Below are 24778 nucleotides of genomic sequence, written 5' to 3' on the forward strand. Positions count from 1 at the left end.
GGATAAATGGGTATATTGATCGATGTTTGATAGGGTAGGAAAAAGACACTCTTCTGGGGTTAGGAATCAGTTTGGTAGTCAGGATATTTAACTTAGGGCGTGAAATTGAAGTAAAAATTCGATTTCTAAACTTGTAGAAAAAACTGGGTTTTTCCCACTCTTTCAGAGTCGAAAAGTTTTCCTGAAAAACTTTTCACTTCTGATTTTTAATCCATTTTCCAAACTGTTCGCTTGAAATATAGTGTTTTTTGTTAGAATGCTGCTGGTCGTATAAAAGCTTAACTTTTATACACGAGCAACGTTATTCCAACCTTTAAATATCTTGATGCTTTTGGCCTTTAGATTCTCATCTCCCCTTTTCGGTTCGCAGACTTTCATGCAAGATCCGTGGGGAGGTGAGAGGCCTATCGACGATGATCTACTGGCCCAACTGCTTGAGGACGAAGAACAACCTTCACAGCTAATTCCGGAGATCCTTTTTTCTCGTAATATCCCAAACAATCCTTCGACCCCACCTCTAAACATGGGACGAGTAAAATCTACAGCCCAGAAAAAGAAATCAGCCAATCCTTCTTCAAATCAACCTACTCCTTGGGCTGAAATTCCTTCGACCAGTGGTCGAGAAGAAAATAACCCTGACCCAGAAATCCAAACTCAAGCCCAACTTCGAAATGTCATTCGACCAGATGTCGAATGGTACGTTGCTCCTCCTAGTCGAGTCACGGTTAGGATGATAGCTAATTATATCAAGAAGTACGGACTTCCTGGGGTAACCTTAGTCCAACCCACCAGAGACCAGCGGGCAAACCTTCCTGGAGGCGCCTTCAGTGCTTGGTCGCAGTTTCATATTGAGGCAAGAGCGATCCTGCCTCTCCATCCTTTTTTCCAAGGAGTGGCCAACTATTTTGGGGTTGCTCCTTTCCAAATAACCCCAAATGGGTATAGAATGCTTTCCGCACTCTATATCCTTTACAGTCATAAAAAATGGCCTATTCCTACGCCACACGAGGTCAACTACCTGTTCGACCTCAAATCCAACCCCAATCAAGAAAATACGGGGTTTTTTCATTTTTGCCACCAGGAAAGGACCTGCACCTTCCTGAGTGAGACCACCTCATCTCCAACGTGGGGAAGTACCACCTGGAGTAATTTTTGATTACCGACATGGTCGCTAATAACCTAGCCTTCACCCAAGGAGGTAATATCTTCGTTTCTGTGGTCGTTTACTTTCCTTTTATTTTATCCGCATTCCCCCTTAGAGAATTAGCGTATTTCAGGTCCATGCTGCGACCAGCTCCTACTCCAGAAATGGAGGTCCGATCTGCTCTACTGGCCAGCATGATTAACATAGAGAAGAATGTCAAACAGCTGGTCACCGAGGCCAACTTGAGACTGGTCGGGCTTTTGGCACCTCACTAGGATGTGAGGGAGTCAACGTTGGGGAGTGCCACTGGCGAGGGAATTCCCAAGTAGCACCCAAATGTGTCACAACCTCAAAGGAGTAGACCAACTGGCGTAACAATTAGTGAACCTTCTAGCACCCCGCAAGCGGCTGCACCCCCTGCCCATTCGGGAAAGGGAAAAAAGAAAGTCTCTGAACCCCTTGCACCTATTGACAAGTCTTCAGATGAGAACGATACTGATCTTTCGCTCTTAGATAATTTGCCAATTCCCTGTCACTTATTTGACGGGGACGACAACTTTAAGTACATTCCCACTTTAGATTCAAACTTCTTCGTGCTAGAGAGTGAGTGTAACACTAGTAAAGTATATAATGTAGCGACCAGTAATTATAGCTCGGGTATTTTACTTACAATTTCCTTTGTTTCCTTTTTTGACATAGCACACTCATTTGTTTATACTGTCTAATTGTTCGGGTACTTGTCTTCTTGCAGATATTCCATCCGAAGAGATGTTTGACATGTACTGTAACGCCCAAACTCCAGGGACCGTTACGGTGTGCCTTGTAAACAGTGCTAAACTCGCTAATCGAGTCATTTGGCCAAAAAAGTGTAACTAAGTATGATTAGCGGTTTAGGGATTAAACATTTTGGTTAAGATGTAACGTCTCACTAGAACGTTTAATATATACATTGGGATCCCGAAAATATAATTTCAGAGTTTATTACAGAAAATATTTATAACAGGCCGTTCTAAGCGGAAAAACAGGGTTCAACCCTAGTTCCACTTTAAACCTCAGCCGTGGCGGACGAGCAGCTGCATATGTACACATCATCACCTAAGCTCTCCAACTCGAGGATGGTCTAGCTTCCTCTTGCCTTTACCTGCACCTCATAGCACTCGTGAGCCGAAGCCCAGCAAGAAAACATAACACTATACATAAACATTATCAAATGATTATCATTATAATCACACTGAGCATAAAACTTTCAAACCAGTGAGTGAGCATCACATGATTCAAGTGGGAGAGTGGCTGCTAGGTAAGCCACTAGCCGCCATGTGCTTATGTCATTCATCGACCCTCGGGGTCGGTCTGGCATTAATGCTCTTTGAGTCATTCAATGCTGATGGTCGATTAATTCTAATCTCCGTTGGCTTGCGTGAACCACGCTAAGACCGTTCTGACTAATATGTCAGCGCTATGTGACCAGTGTCCAGTATCACTGCCGAACCTGACTAATAAGTCACAACTTCACAGCTGATACTAACACCTTTGCCAATTTTGACTGACGAGTCAGTGCAACGTGACCAGTGCCTAGTACCACTACCGAACCTGACTAATGAGTCACAGCTTCACAGTTGATACTAGCACCTTTGCCAAATTTGACTAATTAGTCAGTACCATGCACAAGTAAGCAATGCTATCAATATGTATCATATGCCAGTTATCCAAGAATAGGGCATTCAACATGCTTACTAAACAGTTGCTAGCATAATCATGATCATGCAAAAACTCAGAGACTCAAGCTCTGGCCAATCTCATATTCATCATTCATGGCATGCCCTAATCATATGTTTCTCGTGCATCACATGCATCACACTTAATAATCCAGCATGCCTCAATAATAATCATATGCAAATGGGCAAGATTGCCAGGCATTCATTATGCTATCAATGTTTACATTTAAACATCCAACATACATCAATCATAGCCATGCATGTCACATATGGGGTGCAGTTTTCTTACCTTGGGTTCGAGCGAGAATTAATAAAAGAAACGACCTTTGAGAACGATCAGCTTTTAGTCCTTTAGCGGTCACCTAGTCATAACCAAACATATAGGATACCATTAATAAAAATGACCAACATAGGTTCCCAAACCAATATCTAGCCTCCGGGACATCAATCCACACTTAACTGGGTACTAGGATCAACCCCGAGGCCTTAAGCTAACATCCCCAAGACAAAAACTTATTTTTTCCAAATCTGCCTTGATGGGCCGCGGCTCACCATAGCCATGCCGCGGCTCATTCCCCTGACAGAGACATAATTGCCTCAGAAACCACTTTAGGCCACGGTTCATTACCCTGATCAGCCCAAAAACCAGCAACGCATCAGCAAACTCCCCTGCGTTTTCCCTCTCAAACCAGCCCTTCAAATCAACTCAAAACCTCTTCCAAACACTCATTTAAACCTCCAAACATCACCCATAACTCACCCACATCAAAACCCAAGTTAAACATCAATTAAACTCCCATCAATTCCTAACTAACACATCAAAATCACAAGCTGAAACTTAATAGAAAGAAACAGGGTATAGCTCAAAACTCAGACTTAATTCCTTACCTTAAGATGGTTTAAAACCTTCCCAATGGCTGAGCTAGGTCTAGAATCCCCAAGCTTTGATTTCCCTAGCTTGTTCTTCAATTGGCTCTCAAAAATTGAAAGGAGGATGAAGGAGAAACTTTGTACGGGAGAGAAGGAGATAAGGCTCTGTTTCACTCTGTTTTCCACAGCCTTCTAAACACTCAAAGCTGATATAAATCCTTAAGGTCAAAAGACCATAATACCCCTAGGCCAATTTAAAAGCTTCTAAACACTCCCAAGGGTAAATCCGTCATTTCCAACCTATACCGTTAATTATAATTAACGCTCTCCAATTCCCGCTAATTCCAACATTCTCAAATGCCAATAAATCATACCCCATTACCCTTTAATTCCCGGTAATGTTCTAATCATCAAAATGATCCCGAGACTCACCCCGAGCCCCGAGCTTAATCCCGTTATGACTAGACCGAAAACTTGCTTTCCCATGATCGTCTCACGTCGAATGGCTCGAACCAATCCACATATAATGTGGTAAAATTATAATTCACCCATATGCATAAAATTACACAATCACGCCCCAACGGCCAAATTACCAAAATGCCTTTGCATTTAAAATATGAGCCCATATGCATGCATTCACCATCATATAATAATATAATTCACATAAACATGCATATAATCATTAAATATCATAATAAATCAATTATGGCCCTCCCGGCCTCCTAATCAAGGTCCTAAACCTTATTAGGAAATTTGGGGCATTACATGTACAGTGCATCCGAAGCTCCTGCGAGCAAGAAGAAAGCGAGTAGGCGGCATCATGGGGAATGTAGCAAAGCGCCTCCGGCCAAAAAAACCTGTACTGCGGACCCTCCAGCAACTGGTCCTTCAATAAATATAACACCACCTCCTTCTCCCCTCGAGCAGCAGACTCTGCCTGTACTAGTCGATTCGACCCCTTCCCCACTGGCTTCAGCTGACCAAACTCAACTAGCTGCCCCTGCTACAACAGGGAACGACATATCGAGCCACACTCTAAGATCGATGAAGGACATGATGACAAGGATCCTAAGGCATGAGCACAGCCGTGAAGCCATGGCTGGGACTGAGTCGATGGAGGTCGACCAGATTCTGAACCACGCCCTAAATGAACTTGCCAGTGTAAGTTGTTTCTTCCTGTTGAAACTCAACCTTTTTATCTATTATAGTCATTTTAATCTTTGGTTCTGATCGTAGGAAATGCTGACCGTAACTGCCAGCCGGCTCCGCTCGGGGCTCGTCACCAAGCAATTCAAGGTGTCCGAGCAACAGCACGCTGAGGAGCTTAAGGCTGTCGAAGCGAAATATGCCGAGCAGCTTGAGGCGGCTCAGAAGGCAAACGCGGCATTGCTCGAGGAGAAAAATATGCTGGCTGAGGAGATAAAGGAGAAGCAGGCTGCCCTGGACAAAGCCATCGAATCAAGGGAGTAGTATAAGGAGTCTAACCTCATCAATTACTACGAAGCCAAAAAGCTCAAGGCAGACTTGATCGCGAGTAGGCAAGAGGCTGAAAAGTTGGAGGCTCGGATTGACGAACTTGAAAAAGCTAACGCCAACAATCTAGAGAGGTACAAGGGTGCCACGGCCAAGTGTTTCTACGAATTCTGAAAACACAACCAAGGGGTCGATTTCAGCTACCTTCCCGAGCGCATGAGGCAAACTGAAATAACCCGGTGCGTTGCTCGCTTGGCGGAAGAAGAGAGAGTGAAGATCCCAGCCTCGCTCGAAATCTCCTTGGCCACTGGCGTTGAAGGTGTGGATAATGAAGCCGAAGCTGCAGTCGACCGGGAAAATCCACAAGACCCTCCTACCTCGTAGTATTTTTGTTTTTCTTTTAATTTTATCTTGTAGATACACGACCTATGGGTCATGATGTAAAGACATTTTTTTTATCTTTACTGCTGCATGGGCAACTTTTTTCCTTTTAATAAACAATTACATCCGAGCAGTGACTGCTCGTGGTGTAAAGGAATTCCTTTTTGATAATATAATACTTGCATTTATTAAAACATCTGTTCACAAGACCGAACTTAGCATAGTACTTTGGTTTGATTTAACAAAATACAAAATTTTGAAAAATACTCTAAGTACCCTAGCATGGTTTCACTTATTTTGCTCATGTGTTTACATACCTTTCGATATGCTTTGCTTACTAGATGCCTTATATGCCCCCCAAGTGATTGAGGAGCTTTAGGTCCTCGATCACTTGCCTTGACCGAAACTTGTTCGAACATTTTTGTTCGGAATAAAAACTTATAAAAATGACAATATAGCAAAATAACACACGTAATAAGCAAATACTTGTAATAAATACAATAGTTGGCAAGAATGACTGGCTGCGCACAGTCCCTTTTATTTCTCGTAATAAATGGACAAAACATGTCTGTACGAGTGATCAACAAAATGATCTTATACTTATAAGTGATCAGTCACATAAAATGACCAACCCTTTTTCATAACTTGTAAAAAGTAAAATTAATACAAGCCAATTCTTTAGGAAGAATTGTTTATTGATAGTACTTGTGCAGGTGTTCTCCATTCCAATAGCGAGGAATGAGATCTCCATTTAAGCGAGCAAGTTTATAGGTGCCTGGTTGAAGGACTTCTTCAATTTGGTACGGTCCTTCCCAATTAGGTTCGAGTACTCCAGCGGTCGGATCGCGGGTGCTGAGAAAAACCCTTCTAAGTACTAGGTCTCTGACATTAAATTTCCTTTTGCGTACTTTATAATTGAAATACCAGGCGACCTTTTGTTGGTAAGATGTAACTCGGAGTTGGGCTTGCTCACGCTTTTCATCTACCAAATCAAGAGATTCCATTAATAGCTAGCTATTAGAGCCTTGATCGTACGTTATTCTTCGATGCGATGGCAGATCTAACTCAACAGGCAACATAGCCTCATATCAATAAGCTAAGGAAAATGGAGTATGGCCTGTTGCTGTTCGATGAGAAGTTCTGTACGATCAAAGGACTTCAGGCAATTGCTCTGGACATGCCCCCTTTGCTTCCTCAAGTCTTTTCTTCAGAGCATCTTTTAGCGTCTTATTGACTGCCTCAACTTGTCCATTCGCTTGAGGTGAGCAACTGAAGAAAAGCTCTTGATGATTCCATGTCGTTCGCAAAAATCCGTGAACAGGTCACTATCAAACTGGGTGCCGTTGTCTGAGACAATCTTTCTTAGCAATCCATAGCGACACACGATGTTTTTGACCACGAAATCCAGCACTTTCTTGGTTGTTATGGTTGCGAGTGGTTCAGCTTCGGCCTATTTAGTGAAGTAATCGACGGCTACTACAGCGTACTTGACGCCGCCCTTTCTTGTGGGCAGAGATTCGATTAGATCTATACCCCAGACTGGGAACGGCCATGAACTTTGCATCTGTTTTTGCTCATTAGGGGCTGCTCGTGGAATTTTTGAGAACCTCTGGCATTTTTCACACCTCCGCACGAATTCCATCGAGTCTTCATTCATTGTTGGCCAGAAGTATCCTTGCCTTAGGATCTTTTTTGATAAACTCTGCCCCCCATCATGGTCCCCATAAAAGCCTTTGTGGACCTCTTTCATCAATTCTTTGGCCTTCTCTTTCGAAATACATCTGAGGAGTGGCATTGAGTATCCCCTTTGGTACAAGATTCCATCGACCAGGATATACCTAGCAGCCTGCCGCTGAAGGGTCCTGGCTTTGTTTCTGTCCGTCCGTAACATGCCTTGTGTCAGGTACTCTATGTAAGGTGCTATCCATGTATTCACTGCCTGGATCACCAAAGAGGTCTCTTTTGCTTGGATGCTTGGTGTAGATAGTCGTTCAACTGGCACTATGTTCAGAGTGTCAGCATCCTTGGCACTTGCCAGCTTGGCCAAAGTATCAGCATTTGAATTTTGGTCGCGAGGTACTTGCTAGAGGGTGTACTGATCAAACTACGCCAATAGATCCTTCACTTTATTTAAGTAAGCAACCATTTTTAAGCCTCGGGCCTGATATTCTCCAATGATTTGATTGACCACTAGTTGGGAGTCACTGTAGATATCAAGCGATTTTATGTGCATGTCTCTGGCTAGCCATAATCCTGCGAGTAGTGCTTCATATTCGGCTTCGTTGTTAGAGGCAGTGAAGTCAAATCTGATTTCGCAATGAAATCGATGCCCCTCAGGCATTATCAAAATCACTCCTGCTCCTGCGTGGTGCTCATTAGAAGAACCATCTGTAAACAACTTCCAAGGAGTTTGGCTTTGAGATTCAGGTTCTCCAGGACCTTCCGGTTGCTCGCTATCTGGAAGCCCAGTGAGTTCTACGACGAAGTTTGCCAGGGCTTACCCTTTTATCGTTGCTCGTGGCAAGTAGGAGATATCAAATTACCCAAGTTCGACCGCCCATTTCAACAATCTGCCTGCGGCTTCTGGCTTCTGCAGAACTTGCCGTAGAGGTTGGTCGGTTAAAACTATGATTGGGTGAGCTTGGAAGTAGGGCTGCAACTTCATGGAGGCTAAGATTAAGCAATAGGCTAATTTTTCAATAGGTGGATACTGCAGCTTCACTCCAATTAGCCTCTTGCTTACATAATAAACAACCTTCTGCACGCCTTCTTCTTCTCTTACTAGGACAGCACTAGCAATGTATTCTGTGATCGCCAAGTAGATGAACAAGGTTTCTTTATCAACCGGCTTTGATAGAATCGGTGGTTGCGACATGTGCGTCTTCAAAGCTTGAAAAGCCTGTTCGCATTCCTCCGTCCATTCAAATTTCTTACTGCCTCTGAGTAGATTAAAAAATGGGACGCATTTGTCCGTAGACTTGGAAATAAATCTACTGAGAGCAGCAATTCTTCCGGTCAAGCTTTGAACATCCTTGATCTTTGTTGGCGATTTCATATTGACCAGGGCTTTGATCTTCTCGGGATTAGCCTCAATTCCTCGCGAGTTTACTATGAATCCCAAGAACTTCCCTGATCCTACTCCGAAGGAGCACTTGAGGGGATTCAGCTTCATCTAATATTTGTTCAAGACGTTGAAGCATTCTTACAAGTCCCCTATATGCCCTTCTGCCTTCTTCGACTTAACCAGCATGTCATCAACATATACTTCCATGTTTGTGCCGATCAGCTCCTTAAACATGTGGTTGACAAGTCGCTAGTAAGTCGCACCAACATTTTTCAAACCGAAGGGCATTACTTTGTAACAGTAAAGCCTTGTATCAGTCTGAAAGCTAGTGTGATCCTTATTAGGAGGATGCATACTGATTTGATTATATCTGGAGTATGCATCCATGAATGAGAGAATCTCGTGCCCTGCAGTGGTATCTACCAGTTGGTCGATTCTAGGGAGTGGGAAACAATCTTTAGGGCATGTTTTATTAAGGTCTGTGAAATCCACGCATGTTCGCCACTTGCCATTCGGCTTGGGAACAAGCACGGGATTAGAGACCCATGATGGATAAAACGCTACCCTGATGAATCCATTCTCCTTCAGCTTCTTGACTTCTTCCTTTAGAGCCTTTGATCTATCTTTATCGAGCAGCCTTCTTTTCTGCTGTACTGGTGGAAAACTCTTGTCTATGTTCAGGACATGGCTAATGAATGTAGGGTCTATTCCAACCATGTCTTTGTGTGACCAGGCAAAGACTTCCTGGTTTTTCCTCAAAAATTCCACCAGTGCTTGCTTCGTTGTTGTCTCTAAGTTTTTACCGACTTTCACAACCCTGGTCGTATTTTCTTCATCGAGTTGGACCTCCTCAAGGTCCTCGATGGGTCCTATCTCTTCATCAAAATCCCCAAAGTGAGGATCTAAATCTCTGTCCTCACTTTGGGAATGCCCTATTTGGTGACATCATCACCTGATTGGGCTTGTGCATCAATTTCCATTTGCAACTCTTTTCCAGCAACTTCCCTCGATACACCCTTCTTTGCCTTAGATATCGAGGCATTGTAGCACTCCCTCACTTCCCACTAATTTCCCAACACGCATCCTATCCCTGCGTCGGTTGGGAATTTCATGGCCAGGTGCCATATCGAGGTAACAGCTCGAAGGTTGACCAAAATTGGCCTCCCAATTACAGCATTATATGCTGAAGGACAATTAACTACTATGCAAGTAGTGAGTAATGTCCTGTTCGTAGGTGCAGTACCTGCTGTAACTGGAAGCCTAATCGACCCAGTTGGGGCGAGCCCTTCGCCAGAGAAACCATAAATGGTTTGGTTGCATGGCTCCAGGTCCTTGACGGATAATTTCATTCTTTCCAGTGAAGACTTGTATAAGATGTTGACTGAACTTCCTGTGTCAACCAACACCCTTTTAACCATCATGTTGGCGATTTGAACGTCAACGACCAGCGGATCGGAGTGTGGGAATCGTACATGCTGGGCATCATCCTCAGAGAAGGTTATCAATTCCTCCTCTGTTTGAGCCTTCTTTGGTGCTAGATCCTCCATACTCATCATCTTGATGTCCTGGTCGTGGCGTAGGGTTCAAGCGTATCGCTCCCTTGCCTTCCCACTGTCCCCTGCAAGGTGTGGGCCACCACAGATGGTGAGTAACGTGCCTGCCACAGGAGCTGGCTATAAAGGTGGTGAGCATTGGCATGTAGGCGCCTGCTCGTTGCCACCTTGAGCCTCTCGCTGAGACCCTCCCGCGGCTCACACATATCTCCTTAGATGTCCCTGCCTGATCAAGAACTCAATTTTGTCCTTCAACTGGTTGCACTCATTGGTGTCATGTCCGTAGTCGTTGTGAAAACGATAAAATTTTGTTGTATCTCTCTTGGAGATATCCTTCCTTATAGGTGTGGGTCACTTATAAGGAACATTAGAGCTGGTCGCCTAGTAGACCTCTGCTCGACTTTTGACAAGGGCCGTATAGTTGGTGAATTTCGACTCATATCTATTGCCTTTTGGGCGTTTATTATCAGACGGTGATGGCTCATTGCTCGCCCTTTTTCCACCATTTCTACCATTTCCCTTTCCCGTTGCCCTTGCCGTTGCCATTGGGTTTGTCCAACCCGTTGGTGGCCTTGGCAGGTTCTTCCTTCAGTCCCTTGTCTTTCGTAGGCGATTCCCCTTGTTGGCAATCATGTCCTTGAGCTTGATGTATTGATCAGCTCGATCCAAGAACTCCTGGGTACTCTTTACCCCGTTCTTTCTTAGGCTGTTCTAGAGGGGAGAATGGCGTCTGACCCTGGCAATTAGGGCCATCATCTTTCCCTCGTCGCCCACTATTTTGGCTCCAGCTGCTGCTCGCATAAAGCGCTGGACATACTCCTTTAAGGGCTTTCCCTCCTTTTGGCGTATCTCGACCAGCTGGTTGGCCTCAGTGGGATGTACGCGACCCGCATAAAATTGTCGGTAAAATTCCTTCATGAACATCTCCCAGGATATTATACTAGCAGGAGGGAATTTAAAGAACCACTCCTAGGCAGTGTTGGATAGTGTGGTGGGGAAGATCCTGCAGCGGGCATCGTCCGACACCTTATAAATATCCATTTGTATCTCAAATTTGTTGACATGAGATACTGGGTCTCCATCCCCATCAAAGTTTGGCAGTACTGGCATTTTGAATTTATTGGGGGTTTCTGCCACAGTAATCTTGTGCATGAACGGAGTGCCTCTCCTCCGATCATACTCTATGTGGGATGTTTGACTCCCGACCAGCTGCTGTACTGCCTGGTTTAGAGCATCAATTGGTGCCTGAACCGTGTCTGGGATCGCTGGGGCGATTGGTGCCGGAGGAGCGTATTCATCGTGCTTCTCGCGACGGCCGTTGAGCACGTCCCTTAAATCATCATCCCTATGCCTCTACTCGCTAACTCCTAGTCGATCAAATACGCTATTTTTTCGGGGTTGCCCCCCAGCGTTATGGCTCGTCAGCCTATTTTCTCTAGGTGGGGGGTTTCTGTCTCCACCTCCTTCTTCATTCCTCTGACCAGCATTCCCCCTGCCAGAATCAGCCTCATTATAGTCCTTGCCATCTTTGAACTATGGTCGGTTGTTCACGTTGTTTCCTCCTTGGGCTGACATTTCCCGAGTGTCAGGGGGAGGCATGCGCTGGTCGTGGGGTCCCCGTGCATTATTATGTCGTGGGGGGCCCCTGACCGTAGAGCTTGACTCATTGTGCCTTCTGCTAGTAGAAGGACGCTGCCCCCTGCTCGGTGGATTTGGCCCTTCGTCCCCTGGGCATCTAGGGTTGCGGGGAAGTTGCCCGGTCTTATTCTGCCTCTGGCGCTGGGGATTGCCTCGATCAGCTTGAGATGGAGGCCACTGCTTAGGATCCCGAATTGGGACATCATCCTGAGCCACAGGTGGCTGCTTCGGCCTTTGAGGGCTTGTTGGCTGGAGCGGAGGACTTGGATTGGGAGCCCGCTGAGGTGGCGCACTCGGTGGCTGATCCGGCTGAGAGGCCGGTGCAGCCTGTCCTCGAGCCAATTGAATGGCTGCTTCAAGAGCGACCGTGGCATCCCTCTGTCGACGGTCCATGTCCGCCTGCCGCTCATTCAACTCCTGGCGCTGACACTCAATCTCCCTTTGCTGCAGTGCCAAGATTTCCGCTGCATTCTCTTGATTTGCCTTCAGATTGGCCAACTTTTCCCGCAACACCCCCAGTGTTGCCCACAGCGTTTCCGAATCTAATTCCTCCTCTTCGAATTCCAAATGTGGTTCATTCTCAGCCACATTTGGAGGAGGAGGTTGAGATGATACAGCGCTAGTGGTCTGTCCACCTCTCTTGGATGTCTTTGCCATATGATCTTCTTAAGACTTCTTGATCATACTCTCAATGGAAGCACCAGAATGTTGACCCTCAATTTGGCCAACGACACGGGGTCAAATTAATGACAAAGAAATAAGAAGGCAATCAAGAATGGAATCCAATGGTAAAGAAATGACATAGATGATTTATAGTGGTTCGGCCCCAACAATGTGGTAACAACCTACGTCCACTTAGTGTTATTATTGATGTTGAATCCCAATGTCGTGATCAAAGAACTAGGGTTCTTGAGTTTCACAAGCCTTAGGAGAATTACAACTTTTTGGTGGATAATCACACTTACGCTATTTCTACGAGTATTCAGAAAAAAAGTTCAAAAGTCCCTTCTTTGAGCCCTCTCATTCATATTTATAGGCTCAAAGGGGTTACATGGGCCAATGGGCCTTAATTATCCTTAATATCAACGTATCAAGGCAATAAAGAAGAAATAATGAATGTAGTTATTACAAGATTACATATCTTAAAAGGAAATAAACCAGATCATGCGACCAGGCTGGTCGCATCTAATCGCGAGATCTAATGAAGCAACAAGGAGCTGGTTGATAGTCGAACAACACCTTTTCACTTTGGCGCTGCCATGTGCCAACTACGTGTGAGAAATTCTTGCCACGTCATCAGAAGCCATTTTTGGGTAAACAATTCGAATTAATTAATTTTTTACAAAAAATAAGTCAATTTAAATGAAATTTATCAACAATTAACAATAGTTAATTTAAATTTCATTTATCAACAATCTACTTGGCTTAGGTTAATTTGAAAAAAAATATTAATTTAATATAAATAGGATTTATTAACAAAGTTAATTTAAATCCCATTTATTTAAAAAAATATTTTATTAATTGGTTGGAAAAAAATGATATTTTTCAAAATTTAACCAATTTTAAAATTTAAAATCAATATCTTAACTGTTTTTCAAAAAATATCTAGTGTTGTTACAACTATAAGCAAATATTTTAACCATAAAAAAATAAAATATTAACAGTTATAACAACCCTAAAATATCTTAAACGAATTCAAATATCCATAAAAATATCTAACTAACTGTACGCCCTGATATTTAGCCCAGGTCTTTTATGTAGCTCGAGTGCAGCTGGCTAGCTAAGAACAATACTACAGGATCTACAAGTTGATATCTCCTCTGCGAAGGCAGTGTGACTCCCCAGGTGATCACACGAGCTAAGGAATACGAAGCATGCAGACATGATCTAGAGACGCATATAAAGCATTGTGTCCTAGACGCGAGCTGGTGCTATGTCCCGGTCAGGGTACGCTGAAGATCTACATGTCCAGGAGCCTTTGTAAACCCGGATAAGTTATATATAAACGTGCGTGGTTAGACATTACATGTCCGTTTATCCCTGAATTCTCGGACACGTAACATAAACGTGCATGATCATACATCACATGTTCGATTATGCCAGACGAGCCATGATCAATTTTACCTAATGATTAGACCATACCTTAATATATATTGTAATATTCATCATTTGTGCAAGACAGGTCACATATAGGATGGGTATCCACGTGATGACCCATGCACCTATCCTGGGATGGTTCTTCTATAAATACCAAGACCTTGGATAGGAAAGGGGTTGGGTTTTCTCTATGTAATGCAAATACTCTGTCAAAATATAGAGAGATATACAACAATAATATCAACTCGTGGACTAGAGGATTTTAACCTCTGAACCACGTAAAAAGGAACAAGTGTTCTTACTATATCATCCTAAGCATCCTTAAGAGTTATTATTCTTATTATGGTTTATCCTTAAGCACTAGTTTATTCCAGTTGATTGCGTAATACACTGTTGGCGAAAAATCGTGTCGACAGTTTGGCGCTTTCATTAAGAGCTGCAAATTAGTGCTATCGAAAAAGATTCAGAACAAAGTTCATCATGGTGGTCACTCGTTCAAGGCACGGTAACGAAACAGATCAGCATGGTGGGCAGGAGGCTCACCATACCGCTGTTTCCGGTGAACAAAGCCCAGAGATTTAGCAGCGGTCGAGAAAGCAACCGATGGGCCATGATGACACTGGAAGTTCAGCGCCTCTACCGCCGAATCCGAACCCAGATTACTTGACTACGGTGGCAATGGAGAACATGCAGTTGAGCAGCCATCTAGCCAAAGCAAACAAGAAAATCAAGGAGGTCTTGGCTCGGCTACCCCCTCTTGCAACTGACGTTAATATCGGAAAGAGGCAAGGCGAGAATCGTAAGTCTCGCTGGGATAGTCGACCTAGGCCAAGTCGATTGGTTAGAACCTCAACCCCGAGTTCTATGCCGATGTCATGAGATCACCAGGGAAACCCATTTGGCAACTTTCCCAGGGATCATCAACAAACCAGTCGATCGGTCAGAACCTCGATGCTGAGTTCAACACCACCATCAAGTGTGCCCAGAAGCGCCCATGGCAACCCACGTAGGAGGTCAAGGGAAAACTCTCAAAGACAGCATGTCCCAACCAACCTCCCTACACCGCGATCAGATCGCTAGACACAGGGAATCAGAAATGGTGGAGTAGAGAGACCATGAGCTAATTTGGTCCGACCTGATGGGACGAGGATCGCTTCACCGATTAGACATCCTCCATCACCGATAAGGCATCCATCTCCACCTCGTTCAGCTTGAAACGTTCCTACCTATGGAAACAGCAGGAGGAATCCTCCTCCAGCTACCCATGCTCATGTAACCTACCGCATGACCATAGAGTTACAACCATGGGATTCCGCTCCTTAGCCACGTGACAAGTAGTCACCTAGGCCTTAAGCCCTGGCTCTGAGTAACTAGTCTTAGACTAGTCAAGTGCTTATAATTTTCATCGACCTTAGGGTCGGTCCTGAATTAACGCTCTTAGAGTCATTCAATGCTGATATCAATTAGATATAATCTTTTATCGGCCCGGCGTTCATGACGCTTATGCCGTTTCTAACTCTCAGGTCAGTAATACGCGACCAGTGCCGACCCTGACTAGTCAGTGCCATACACAAATAAGCAAGATTTGCTAAGCATTCAATACGCAATAAATGTCCACATTTAATAACCAACATGCCTCAACAACAACCACGCATGTCATATACACAGGGTGTAGTTTTCTTACCTTTGGTTCGAGCGAGAAATAGAACAAGAACGACCCCCGAGAACGATCGACCATTTTGATTCCTTAGCGGTTACCTAATCATAACCAATTATAACCTCCATTAATGAAAATCAACAATGAAAGGGTCTTGACCTAACCCCACTCTCGGGATCCCGAAACGTACCCACACGGTGAGTAGATTTGATCCCGGGCCTTAAGGATTGAAACCCTGAGCCAAAACCCCTTAAAAACACTCAAAATGAGATTCTGAAGGAACAGAGTAGCGCTGCAACGCTACTCACTAGCGCCCCAGCACTAATCTCAGAACCAAAAACCGCCCAAGCCTAACCCTAGGTAGCGCTGTAGCGCCCCTTTGTGGGCGCTGTAGTGCTACACATAGCCAGATTTTCCCCTGAACCTTTCTCCTTCGACTCCTTCATTCCAAACCTGATTCCAATGCTTCCAAACCTCAAATTAAGTGCCAAATGAACCCAAAAATCATCCCCACAAGCCCTAAGCATCACAACCACAAGAACCCTAGCCAAAAACTCCCAACAAAACCAATCAACCAGCCTAGAAATCTCAACTGAAAACCAAGACAAAAACAGAGCAAACCAGGAATTTAATGGCTTGAATCTTACCTCAAGCTTAGATTATGATGCTCTTCAATGGTGGAACACACTCCCAAGCTCTCAAGACTTATTTCCCAAGCTTGGTTCCTCAAGTTAGGCTAAAAAATCACAATGAAAAAGGAAGAGAAAATAGGTACGGGAGAAGGTTTTTCTATGCTCTGTTTTCTTCAGGTTTCTACAGCCTTCATGGCTTAATACTATCCTAGGGGTGAAAAGACCAAAATACCCCTAGGTCAAATAAAGATTTCTAAAGGCTCCCAAGGGCAAAGTCGACATGTTCCACCTATTTCGTTAATCATAATTAACGCTCTCCAAATTCCCGTTAATCTCAAAATACTCAAACACCAATAATTCATATCCTGTTACCCTTTAATTCCCAGCAACACTCTAATCATTAAAATCACCCCGAGACTTGCCTCGAGCCTCGAACTCAATCCCGTTATGACTAAACCGCTAATTTTCACTCAAAGATCATCTCATGCCGAATGGCTCGATCAAATTCACATTATAATGTGGTCTCAAAAATATGTCATCGACATGCATACAAATATACAATTACGCCCTCAACGGGCCAAATTACCAAAACACCCCTGTAATGAAATGTGGACCCACATGCATGCATTTAATATCATATTATAATATAACCCACATAAACATGCATATAATAATTTAATGGCATAATAAAACAATTATGGCCCTCCCGGCCTACAAATCCAGCCATCAAACTGAATTCGGGATTTCAGGGCATTACAACTATCCCCTCCTTATAGAAATTTCATCCTCGAAATTTACCTGAACAGCTTGGGGTACTGACTCTGCATATCTTACTCCAGCTCCCAGGTCGCTTCCTCGACCTTGCTGTTCCTCCACAATACCTTAACCAAAGGTATCATCTTATTCCTGAGGCCCTTGTCCTTTCTGTCAAGTATCCGGACTGGCTGCTCCTCAAAGGAGAGATCTGCCTCAAGCTCCAGATCTTCATAGCTCAAAATATGATTCACATCAGATACATACCTCCGAAGAGCTGGAACATGAAACACATTATGCACGACTGACAATGCCGGGGGTAAGGCCAACCTGTAAGCCACCTGACCAATCCTCTCCAGGATCTCAAATGGACCTACAAATCTTGGGCTCAGCTTGCCCTTCTTCCCAAACCTTCTCACCCATTTCCATGGCGAGACTCTAAGGAAGACATAGTTTCCCACTTGGAACTCTATGTTCCTGCGCTTGGGATCTGTATAACTTTTCTGCCTACTCTGAGAAGCGAGCATCCGAGCTCTAATCTTCTCAATGGCCTCACTGGTCCTCTGAACTGCCTTAAGACCCAAGTATCTCCTTTCACCTGTCTCATCCCAATGAATGGGAGAACTGCACTTCCTACCATACAACATCTCATAAGGTGCAACCCTAATGGTAGACTGATAACTGTTGTTGTGGGAAAACTCTATCAAATGTAGGTACTTACTCCAAGATCCATCAAAGTCCAGCACACATGCTTGCAGCATGTCTTCCAATATCTGGATCATCCTCTCAGATTGCCCATCTGTCTGAGGATGATAAGCAGTACTGAACTTCAACTGTGTTCCCATGGCCTTCTGTAAAATTCCCCAAAACTTGGAAGTAAAAGTGGGGTCTCGATCTGACACGATTGACCTTGGCACTCCATGGAGGCGCACGATCTCTCTCACATAGAGATCTGCATACTGATCAACTGTATAAGTAGTCCTCACTGGCAAGAAGTGAGCTGACTTGGTGTAGCGATCCACTATCACCCAAATAGAATCATGCTGACCAACAGTCCTGGGTAAGCCCACCACGAAATCCATCGTGATGTCCTCTCATTTCCACTCTGGGATATCCAAAGGCTGCAATAACCCTGCCGGCCTCTGATGCTCAGCCTTGACCTGCTGACATGTCAAGCACTTAACCACATATTCCACTACATCCCTCTTCATCCCCGGCCACCAATACAATGTTCTCACATCCTGATACATCTTCGTTGTGCCTGGACGCAAAGAGTAAGCTGTAGTATGAGATTCATCCAGAATCTCTCTCCTCATAGCAGTGTCTAACGGAACACATATCCGCCCCTTATACCGTAGCAAGCCTAAATCAGACACTGTATAATCTCTGGATGCTCTAGCCAAAACATCCTCTCTGATCTTGATCAGCTGTGGATCACTCAATTGACCCTCCTTGATTCTCTCCAATAATGTAGACTGTAGCGAAATATTGGCCAGCTGGCCCACCAGCAACTCTATACCAGCTCTAGTCATATCATCTGCTAACTCCCTGGCTATCAGCCTCGCACCATAAATCTGCTCCAGACCCTTCTGACTTAAAGCATCAGCTACCACGTTGGCTTTTCCTGGATGATACAAAATCTCACAATCATAATCTTTACTAACTCTACCCAATGCCTTTGTCTCATATTCAAATCTTTCTGAGTGAAGAAGTATTTCAGGCTCTTGTGGTCTATATAGATCTCACACTTCTCTCCATACAGATAATGCCTCCATATCTTTAAAGCAAAGACCACAGCCGCTAACTCTAAATCATGAGTAGGATATCTCTATTCATACTCCTTCAGCTGACGTGACGCATAAGCAATTACCTTCCCAGACTACATCAAAACATAGCCTAAACCTTGATGTGAAGCATCACAATAAATCACAAATTTTTCTTGATCTGTCAGAAGACTCAGAATCGGAGTTGTAATCAATCTTTGCTTCAGTTCCTGGAAGCTGTTCTCACATTTGTCTGACCACACAAATTTCTGACTCTTGCGTGTCAGCTCGTTCAATGCAGTAGCAATCTTTGAGAATCCTTCCACGAAACGCCTATAATAACCTGCCAACCCAAGGAAACTTCTAACCTCAGAAGCATTCTTTGGCCTTGGCCAATCTCTGACTGCCTCAATCTTTGCTGAATCTATCTTAATCCCCTCCTTACTGATGATGTGCCCAAGAAGGATACCTGAGATAACTAGAACTCACATTTCTTGAACTTTGCAAACAATCTGTGTTCCCTCAGTCTCTGTAGAACCAACCTCAGATGCTGCTCATGCTCTGACTTAGACTGAGAATATACCAGGATATCATCGATGAAGACGATCACAAACTGGTCCAGATAATCCTTGAATACGCTGTTCATCAAATCGATAAATGCAGCAGGGGCATTAGTCAATTCAAAAGACATGACTAAGAACTCATAATGCCCATACCTGGTGCGAAAAGCAGTCTTCGGTATGTCTCCCTCTTTGACCCTCAACTGATGATAACCAGAACGATGGTTGATCTTTGAGAATACCATCTTACCTTGCAACTGATCAAACATGTCGTCTATCCTTGGCAAAGGATACTTATTCTTGATTGTCAACGTATTTAGTTCTCTGTAATCAATGCACATCCTCAGAGAACCATCCTTCTTCTTTACAAACATAACTGGCACACCCCAAGGTGAGAAACTAGGTTTGATAAAACCCAAATCTAACAACTCTTGCAATTGTACTTTTTTCTTTCAACTCAGCTGGGGCCATTCTGTAAGGTGCTCTAGACACTGGCTCCATCCCTTGTGCAAGTTCTATCACGAACTATATTTCTCTTTGTGGTGGCAACCCTGGCAAATATTCTGGAAACACATCCAGGAATTCACAAACAAGTTTGGTATCTTCTGGTCTCACTGGCATGACCTGGGTGGTGTTAACCACACTGGCCAAGAATCCAATGCAACTTCCTTGCAATAGATCCCTAGCCCTCAAAACAGAAATCATAGGTATGCGAGGTCCATGCACAGTACCAACAAACACAAAAGGATCCTCACCTTCAGGCTCAAAGGTGACCATCTTCCTTCTGCAATCAATAGTTGCTCCATACTTCACCAACCAGTCCATGCCCAATATCATGTCGAAGTCAGTCATAACCAACTCAATCAAATCCATTGACAACTCTTTACCCTCCATTGTCACTGACAAAGATCTGACCCATCTCCTGGATACCACTAACTCTCCAGTGGGTAACAAAGTTCCAAACCCCACAACATAAAAATCACAGGGTCTACACAGTCTATCAATAATTCTACTAGCAACAAAAGAATGTGTAGCACCAGAATCAATCAAAACATATAAGGGGTTCCAACACTAAGAAGCTGACCTGTAACTACTGAGGGAGAAGCCTCAGCTTCTGCTTGTGTCAATGCAAACACTCGAGCTGGGGCTGAGCTGTCCGCTTTCCAGGGTTCTTCTTTTCTTGCCTTAGGGAAATCCTTCTTAAGATGACCCACTGCTCCACACGAAAAGTAGGCCCTTGCCCTACACTCTCCTAAATTATGCCTCTTGCATCTAGGGCATTCAGGATAAGACTTCCAGGCTTCACTACCACCTGGACAACCCACTGAAACACCACGGGGTTGCCTATTAGGACATGGAACTGGGAAGGTGTCAAGAACCTTCCTCTTATGCTCACTGGGGCCTTCACCCCTACCAACACCCACAAATGGAGGACCTGTCCTCCTGAATTCCTTCCTGGCTACACTGTCTCGCTAGATCTTGTTCTCTGCACTCTCAGCTGTGAGTGCCTTCTCAACCACGTGTGCATAGGTAGTAACCCTAGCCATAGTGGTAATACGAACATCACTGGCTAATCTAGGCTGTAGCCCATGGAGAAATCTCTCCCTCCTGGTCCCATCAGTGGGCACCAGCTCCATGGCAATCTTTGCCAAACGATCAAACTTCAAGGCATACTCAGTCACTGACAAACTCCCCTAAAGCAATCTAATAAATTCCTCAGCTTTTGATGCCCTGATGGCATCATTGTAATATTTCTCATTGAACAAAGTTTGAAACTCTTCCCAACTCATGGCATTAACGTTTCTGGTCTGGGTAATAACCTCCCACCGAATTCGGGCATCCTCCCGAAACATATAAGTGGCACAAGCCACCCTCTCATTACCAGTCACCTTCATGAAGTCCAGGATGGTGGTAATCATACTCATCCACTGCTCTGCCTTGGTAGAATCTGCACTGCCTTCAAAAACTGGAGGTTGCTGCTTCCTGAACCATTCATAGAGAGGCTCCCATTTATTACCAACCTCAGGCAGCTACTCTGCTGCTGGTACTGACACAGGAGGTGCCTTTGATACACTGGCCACTGCAGAAGCTTGTTGTTGTCTTAGGAGGCGGAGTTCCTCACCCTGTCTCAACACTGTAGCCTGCAGATCGCTAATTAACTACTGCCAGTTTGCATGAGCTGGCTGTGGAATGTGTCCCTGGTCATTCTCTTAACCCTGATTATTATTATTGTTCTGGCCTTGATCACTCTGGCCAGCTGACATATCTGTCTGTCCTGGATTCATTCTTATTAGCTTATACCTTGCTTAAATAATAGTCAATACAGCCAGTCAGGTAGTGATAACTAAACCTCTTGCTGCCTTACGGTCCAAGAACAAGTAGATAACTATCATATTCCACAGTCATGCAAATATATACAAATAGATACATGATTATAGCATTTATCACTTAGCATGTACCACAGAATAATTCACAATCAACAATACTAATAAGTATGTTCTAGCAATTTCAGTACTATTTAGCACACAGTTGCTGAGGATGCAATATTCAGGGCACGTGTTTAATATGGTGTCTCATGTATACAGGTAAAGCATTTATACTATATTTAAGCAGTTATACATATAACTACATAAATAGTTACCAAACCATGAGTCGAGCTTGTCTTCAGTGGTGAGTGTACATGCCCAGCCAGTCTACAAGAACCCTAACCTTGGCACGCTCTGATACTAAGTTGTAACGCCCTGGTTACCCCAGGATAGTTATGGTGAACGATGAACCGTGAATTTAACTCGCTATCTAAGTTCTTTGGTTAAAAACGTGCTTCTAGGTATTATTAACAGGTTAAGGTGAAAAACCAATCAAAAGGGAAGGATATATTTTATTTAAAACATAAAACTGTTCATGGGCCCATAAAAACGTTTACAAGTTATTTACAACTCAAAATGGTCATTATAGTTTAAAATTGCCGACCTAAGCGGCAAAAATAGGGTAAACCCCCTAGTTCCCCTGAGAACTCCTTGGTCGTGGTGGTCAAGCAGCCGCATATGTACACAGCACCACCTAAGCTCTCCACTCAAGGTTGGGTGAGCTTTTCTTTCCCTTTACCTGCACCACATAGCACCCATGAGCCAAAGCCCAGCAAGAAAACACAATAACGCATGAATATAATATCAACAATGATCATAATAATCATTCAGGACTTTCAGTCCAAAATAGAGGAATGACAATTGGAAAAGTCACTAAAGTGGGTTCCGTTCCCATTAGCCATGTGACGACAGGGTCACCTGGGCTTTACAAATAAGTGATTCTTTCACTAGCTTATCAAGATAGGTGTTTGATGAACTAGTCACCAATATAACCTACCGCATGCCATAGAGTCACAACCACGGGATTCCGCTCCCTAGCCACGTGACAAGCAGTCACCTAGGCCTTAGGCCCTGGCTCTGAGTAACTAGTCTTAGACTAGTCAAGCGCTTATAATTTTTATCGACATTAGGGTCGGTCAATAATTAATGCTCCTAGAGACATTCAACGCTGATATCGATTAGATCTAATCTTTTATCGGCCCGACGTTCATGACGCTTGTGCCGTTTCTGACTCTCAGGTTAGTAATACGCGACCAGTGCCGACCCTGACTAGTCAGTGCCATACACAAATAAGCAATATTTTCTAAGCATTTAATATGTAATAAATGTCCACATTTAATAACCAACATGCCTCAACAAAAACCACGCATGTCATAAACACAGGGTGCAGTTTTCTTACCTCTGGCTCGAGCGAGAAATAGAACAAGAATGACCCCCGAGAACGATCGAGTAGCGCTACAACGCTATTCACTAGCGCCCAGCACTAATCTCAGAACCAAAAACCGCCCAAGCCTAACCCTGGGTAGCGCTATAGCGCCCCTTGTGGGCGTTGTAGCGCTACACCCAGCCATATTTTCCCCTACACCTTCCTCCTTCGACTCCTTCATTCCCAACCTGACTCCAATGCTTCCAAACCTCAAATTAAGTGCCAAATGAACCCAAAAACCATCCCCACAAGCCCTAAGCATCACAACCACAAGAACCCTAGCCAAAAACTCCCAACAAAACCAATAAACCAACCTAGAAATCTCAACTGAAAACCAAGACAAAAATAGAGCAAAGCTGGGTCGCCAATCCTATCCTGGTCCCAAAGAGAAATGGGAAATGGCGGACCTGCATCGATTTCTTTGATTTGAACAAAGCCTGTCCCAAGGATTGTTTCCCATTGCCAAGGATTAACCAATTGGTCGATGCCACCGTGGGGCATGAGCTCATGTCCTTTATGGATGCCTACTCTGAATATAACCAGATCGCTATGAACCCCACAGACCAGGGGCATACTAGCTTTATGACTCTGACCAACGTTTACTGTTATAAGGTCATGCCCTTCGGGCTGAAGAACACTTGGGCGATCTACCAGAGATTGGTCAACAAAATGTTCGCTGATCAGATCGGGAAAAACATGGAAGTGTATGTTGATGATATGCTGGTCAAGTAAAAAACTGTCGATAACCATGTCTCTGATCTGAAGGAATGTTTTGGGATTCTAAGGAGGTATAGTATGAGGTTAAACCCCCAGAAGTGTACTTTCGGAGTGGCGTCAGGAAAATTTATGGGATTCATAGTCAACACCAGGGGGATAGAAGTGAACCTTGACAAAATTAGATCGCTGCTAGAAATGCCTTCGCCTAGATCGCACAAAAATGTCCAAAGTATGACAGGAAGAGTTGCAACCCTTAATCAGTTTATTTCTAAGTCTACTGACAAATGTTTGCCATTCTATAACTTGCTTCGGGGAAACAAAAAGTTTGAATGGACTGATGAGTGCGAGCAGGCTTTCCTCGATCTAAAGACACATTTGGTCGAGCCACCAGTATTCTCTAAACCAATGGCAGGAGAGCCCCTTTTTCTTTATTTAGCTGTGACAGAAAGTGCGGCCAGCGCCGTGCTGGTCCAGGAAGAGGATCGAGTTTAAAAGCCAATATATTATATAAGCAAAAGACTTCTCGGAGTAGAATCTCAGTATCCTCTAATGGAAAAGATTGCGTTCTGCCTTATTACGGCCTCTAGGAAGCTTAGGCCGTATTTCCAATCCCATTCAATCCACGTCATGATTGATCAACCTTTAAGGCAGGTGCCGCAGAAACCTGAGGCATCGGGACGTCTGTTGAAATGGACGGTCGAGCTAAGCCAGTTTGAGATACTATACGTACCCCGAACTATGATCAAAAGCAAAGCCTTGGCTGATTTCATGGCTGAATGCACTGGATTCCAGGAGGAGCCCTTGAGAGAACCAGTGCAGGAAATATGGAGAATCTTCGTGGATAGGTCATCTAACGAGAACGGGTCCGGAGCTGGGATCATCTTAATATCCCCAGAAGGGCATCGTTTCCACTCCACGCTACAGTTTGGGTTCGTGGCATCCAACAACAAAGTTGAGTACGAAGCCTTA

The sequence above is a fragment of the Humulus lupulus genome, chromosome 7 (genome assembly GCF_963169125.1).
Source record: "Humulus lupulus chromosome 7, drHumLupu1.1, whole genome shotgun sequence".
Taxonomy (NCBI): Eukaryota; Viridiplantae; Streptophyta; class Magnoliopsida; order Rosales; family Cannabaceae; genus Humulus; species Humulus lupulus.